This window comes from Rhagoletis pomonella, unplaced genomic scaffold, assembly GCF_013731165.1.
Source record: "Rhagoletis pomonella isolate Grant_MI unplaced genomic scaffold, Rhpom_1.0 Rhpom_scaffold_00003, whole genome shotgun sequence".
In the NCBI taxonomy this organism is placed as follows: Eukaryota; Metazoa; Arthropoda; class Insecta; order Diptera; family Tephritidae; genus Rhagoletis; species Rhagoletis pomonella.
In genome coordinates this window covers 21,314,259-21,319,545 of record NW_023458557.1, presented here as the reverse complement: position 1 = coordinate 21,319,545, position 5,287 = coordinate 21,314,259, and the positions used below count along the sequence as shown (strand labels likewise).

Here is a 5,287-nt window from a genome sequence, read left to right as displayed (position 1 = left end):
TCAAAGGTGGTACCGTAAAATTAGTGGTGGTGAGGGAATGTTATCCGCTGCATTGGACTTAATGCGTCACATTCAGGAGCTCACTGCCGTCGAAAAAGTGTGTGTGCTGGCTTTCGACGAGATGAAGGTCACAGAAGCTTCTGAGTATGAGCTTACCGACGACTTCGTCAGGAAGCCGGCAAATTATGTTCAAGTAGTTATGGCGCTTGGATTATTAAAATCCTGGAAGCAGCCAGTATGTTACGATTTTGATTGTAAAATAAACGTCGAACCTTTGCATACGATTATTTCGGCTGTGCAAAATGCTGGCTTCCCTGTTCTTGCGATGGTCTGCGATATGGGCCCATCCAACCAAAAGCTTTGGAGAGACCTCGGAATCACTCCAGGTATATATTTAATTCACTAATACATTTTCTAGAGCTAATTAACAATTAATTAGAACACCCACGGTTCAGCAACCCTATTGATCCAGGGGCGAAGGTTTTCGCATTTGCGGATGCTCTGTTGAAACTCATCCGAAATAATTTTATTGATAGTGGATTTTTTGGAAAGACCGTATAATAACCACGCGCGCAATAGTTGATGTTATGAGGTACACATCTGTATCCGACCTATCTATAACATTCAAGTTAACAGAAGAGCACTTAGCTGTAAAAGGGATAAGTATGTTAATAATAACTATTCTATAATCCCGTAGCTAATATAATTCACGCAAAATTTCAGGCAGACAAAAGGCAAAATTGGCGACACAGTTGCTTTCTAACACGACTGCAAAAGCCATGCTGCGCTGCTACGATCTGGGGTTGGACATAGAAGAAGCGATTGAGACAGCTGAACTAATTTAGTTGGTGAACGATTGGTACGACGTGCTCAATTCCTCCATTAAAACGTCCAATTATCCTGGAAAGGTAATATTTCATAAAGCTCGCAACTTATTACCTGCATATAATTTACTTAAAGGAACCATTTGGACGGAAGATGCAGCGGAAGCTTGAGATTTTGGGACGAATGAATAATTTCATGTCGGATGTTATCATCCCTAGCAAAAATAGCATACAAGTTCAAATGGGTGTTTTGGTAACAAATAACGCACTGTTACAGTTGTACGAGTATGTGGTAGTGAAGTACAACTTCAACTACGTTGTCACACGGCGTCTAAATCAAGATTTGCTGGAGCACTTCTTCGGAAATATACGAAGCAAGGGAGGATTAAACGACCACCCTACACCGAAGGAGTTTAGGTACAGGCTCCGAAAATACATTTTAGGTAAGTTTGCCAAAAAATATCTTTTAAATGTATATTTAATTGTATATTATCCACACCTGTATACCTAATCTCAAACCAGTTAACGACAATACTCGGATCGCTATCGGAATTGGCTGACGTGTGTTATTAATACCGCAAGGTTATGATAGCGGTACGATATGTGTCGCTGACTCGTCTAGGAATAGCCCCTCTGAATTATTTTTCAGCAAGTAATGCCGAAAATCTGAACAAAACAGGCAACGCCGAGCAGGATTCTGTTGAAGGGCTGAACACATCAAACCCGCAGGTGTTGTGTGGAATCGGGGTGTTCGAAAATAGCGCACCAGATGAACAGGAAGTAGGAGAACCAGAGCCTTTGGAAGCACAACCAGAGGCCGTTTACGCTCTGAGTGTCGCTCACGCCAATGGTGATGGCGATGTGCTGGAATACGATCCAGATGTGCTAGAAGGCGACAGTGATGTGCTCCATGGGGGAACCGATGTGATACATGGCGATGCTGATGTGCTGCATGGCGATGCGCTAGAATATATGGCTGGATATATAATTGGTGAGCACGAAGACACCAGTAACGCAACTTTTACGTGGGTCGATCAGGTGTCGAAAGGGTACCTTGAAAAGCCTTCACCCCTTTTTATAGACCGTATTAGGAGCTTGGAGTCGGTATTCCTTGCTGTTAATTTACAGGAAATAGCGCACTGGAAAAATATAAAGCAGCGCCTTCTGAACAAAGCAGCTAATGTAGACGTTCCAGACAGCGTCAAGCAGTTTTTCTTTAAATGCCGGATACTGTTTAGAGTGCGCCACCTAAATAAATTGATTGTGAAGAAATTGAAAGTGAAGAAGGCAAAGCAAAGGCTGGTACCCTACAAAAAGTTAAATAAAATAACTCTTTAAACTGGTAAAATTAAATATTAAATTATTTGCGTTCAAACTTTTAATCATATTTATATTTCAGAAATTGTATCCAATTGAAATTGAGCAGGCACACGTCTTAGTACAAGCTTCCAGGCATTAAACACAGTCAGTACCTACCAGTGCCAGTATTATATCCGCACTTACATTTACATATATATGTTTCTTTTATATAATAATCTATGTGATAATATAATTACCTAATATGATATAATATATTTCCAGACTTCACTGCGTCAATGAACCAGCTATCGCAACGCCAACTGCATATTTGCAACGTACCTGTAAACTTACATCTTAAAGGCACATACTCTCGGTCACGTGTTAAACATTGTTTCACCACCTCCTGGCGAGGTAGAAACGCCACCGCTGATTGTGTCGGTTAGTCACAGCAAAGATGAGAAATTCATCAGCACACCGACATCATCCCCACTCAAAGAATAGGACCTGAAAATGTCAGCCGGAATTAAAATCCATGGCAACGCTTGTTGGTACTTGGGATTTCAAACAGGTGAGACTATAGCTTAAATATTTGATGAACTTAATGATATGTACGTAAATTTCTACTTTGGTTGCAAATGCGTATTTCCGTATCGCAATTGGAGTTGTTGTCTGAGCAAATTCAGTTGAAAGCTCCATCATTTGTGGTCACTACCATCAATCAAAACAAGCACATCCACGCGCATTTATATCCAATGGTGTTTATTTACACCTTAGAAGTATTTTCGAATGTTCATAAAACTTTGATACTTTGTACATACCCAGCCAGCAAGAAAACGTACATTTTACGAACTTTTTATCCACGACTTTTCATCCAGTTTCTCTTCAAGAAAATATCCAGTTACGAGCTCGATTACGATGATTTTGATGGCTGGGTACGTATATATGTACATATGTATGTATGTGCTTATTTTTATCGCACATAAACTTTTGTGCTTTGTAGGTCTACAAAACGCCTAACAGCTATGATTGTGTCGCCACTTTCTTCTTTATCGACTGCGCTATTAATATTGTGGACTTTATTGAAGCTATTTTTAGGTATGTACCATGATACAAATATTTAAATGTAAAACCGCTCGCTCAATTCGTCCGCCATTGGGTTTTTTTTTGACGTTTGCTAGCATTTTGAGTTTACTCTCTCGAAATAATTCAAAATAAACAAATGAAAATTTATAATTAGAAAATTTATTTATTCAAATGTGGGAAGAACTTAAAGTTTTATGAGATGCTGGGTTAGCAGTTGCGTTAATACCGTTTTTACCTGCAAGCAAAGCAGTATAAAGTTCTTTCAAGTTCCTGCAATTACCGTGTGTACGCAAAACTTGATCGAGGTTGGTGGTGTTAGGGCAGCGGATTTTCCCAAGTGCCTATGTGCGCTAGGCTCATTTTTTGCCACACAACTTGACCCAAGATAGTTCTTAGCAAGAGTGCAGTGACTTCAAGGTTACATTTGTTTAAATGTATGCCAAAATCTTCGCCTTAGCATGTGGGCAGAAATTCATTACACAATAGCTAACATTTATTTATTTACATATGTACATACATACATACGTATGTACATATCTATGAATGTACATTCAAATTTTAATGTTTCGACAGAAATATATTTCTTTGGTTTGAGTGAAAATAAAAACAAACAAATGAAATGACGTCGAGAGTAATTTTCAAAAGTGCTAGCAAACGTCAAAATTCCCAAAGCTGGCTCTCAGCGATTGTACCTTATAAATATTTTTATCATGGTATGTACTTATTTAACTTAATTGTCCCTGTCATGTGGGCAAATGATTTAAATTATGCACGCTTAAGATAAATACATATATAAGCACGAGTGTGTACGACTTATATGAAATTATTTTGGTAATAATTTATTATGTTTGCATAATTTTAACGCTTGCAACTAGGGCAGTTTTTAATGTTGAAAGTTTGCTTAAAATACAAAATCAAATTGCAATTTCGAAACTATATTTTTTTTTGTTTTCAGAATATTGAAACCAGGCGGCATTTGGGTGAATTTGGGCCTACTACTTTATCATTTCAACTATATACGGGGCGAGAAAATGGTTGGCTTTGATTTTCTTCGTAGCCAAACAGGCGTACGCACTAAATAATCATAAAACCCACAATCCATGCTTAAAAGTGAATATGAGAGCTTATTTTGGATTTGTCGCAAGCCAGAAAATCCAGTTGACCGCATTAACGATTAATCGAATTGCGATGATGAATCTTATGAGCTCGTTGATGGAGACGTTGGCAGTAGCAGCAACAATAGTCACTATGAAGATAACTACAGCAATGGTTACAAATACGCATACCAACATCAATAGTATTGGCGGCAAAAGGCGCAAGGTATTATCTTGCCTAACACTTAACTATTAGTCATTTTGCAATCCTAGTTATTTGTTTTTTGACACACGCATAACAAATTCTTCCACATCCCAGTATGCATATGTAAATCAGTATGTATGACTATGTGTTTATAAAAACACAACTCTCTTAATAACAACAAAGTTGTACGAATAATATGCTCTCTTTTATGATCGAGTAGCATAAATATTGAATATTAGGCATATGAAATTGAATTCTTTAACATGGAATATGTTTTTAAGTTTAATTAAAGCATTATGCAAAAGCATAAAACACATGTTGTAATTTTAAGCAAAGTATTACCGGAACCAGAACTATGATTTCAGAATCTACAAAGTCGAAAAATAGTTGGTAGAACACACTTTTCACGAAATTAATGAAATAAAATTTTTACCTGTATTGAAATTAATTGCAAGCAATTTTTTAATTTGGTTGATTTTTCCCTCATAGTCCCATGCATATGATAAAGTTAACTGGATGCAGTTTTTTATTATTTTTTATTTCTCTTGCGTCCATCTCCGATAGAAATACAGTAGGAAATATAATATTAAATAATGCAATTGTATTAAGACACCTTTATAAACAAAATAAAAAAATATAATAAAAGCAAATGGAATTTAAGTTACCACTTACTACAAGTATTACTTTTTTGTATTTTGGAACGAATTACCGTCATCCCTTGTCAAATTTGGTTTGGAGACAACCCGGTTTTGGCGTTGTGCCATCTTCAGTGTAATTTTTCG

At 37.1% G+C, this 5,287-nt stretch overlaps 2 long non-coding RNA genes across 2 annotated transcripts; both read left to right on the top strand.

The window, feature by feature from the left end:
- Nucleotides 1–241: 241 nt before the first annotated feature.
- LOC118736507 lies at nt 242–1,250 on the top strand. The gene is made up of 4 exons (XR_004992697.1): nt 242–386; nt 440–663; nt 724–908; nt 961–1,250. It is a non-coding gene; the product is annotated as an uncharacterized LOC118736507 (long non-coding RNA).
- Nucleotides 1,251–1,354: 104 nt separating this feature from the next.
- LOC118736506 lies at nt 1,355–4,973 on the top strand. The gene is made up of 4 exons (XR_004992696.1): nt 1,355–2,166; nt 2,224–2,288; nt 2,406–2,691; nt 4,162–4,973. It is a non-coding gene; the product is annotated as an uncharacterized LOC118736506 (long non-coding RNA).
- Nucleotides 4,974–5,287: the final 314 nt, after the last annotated feature.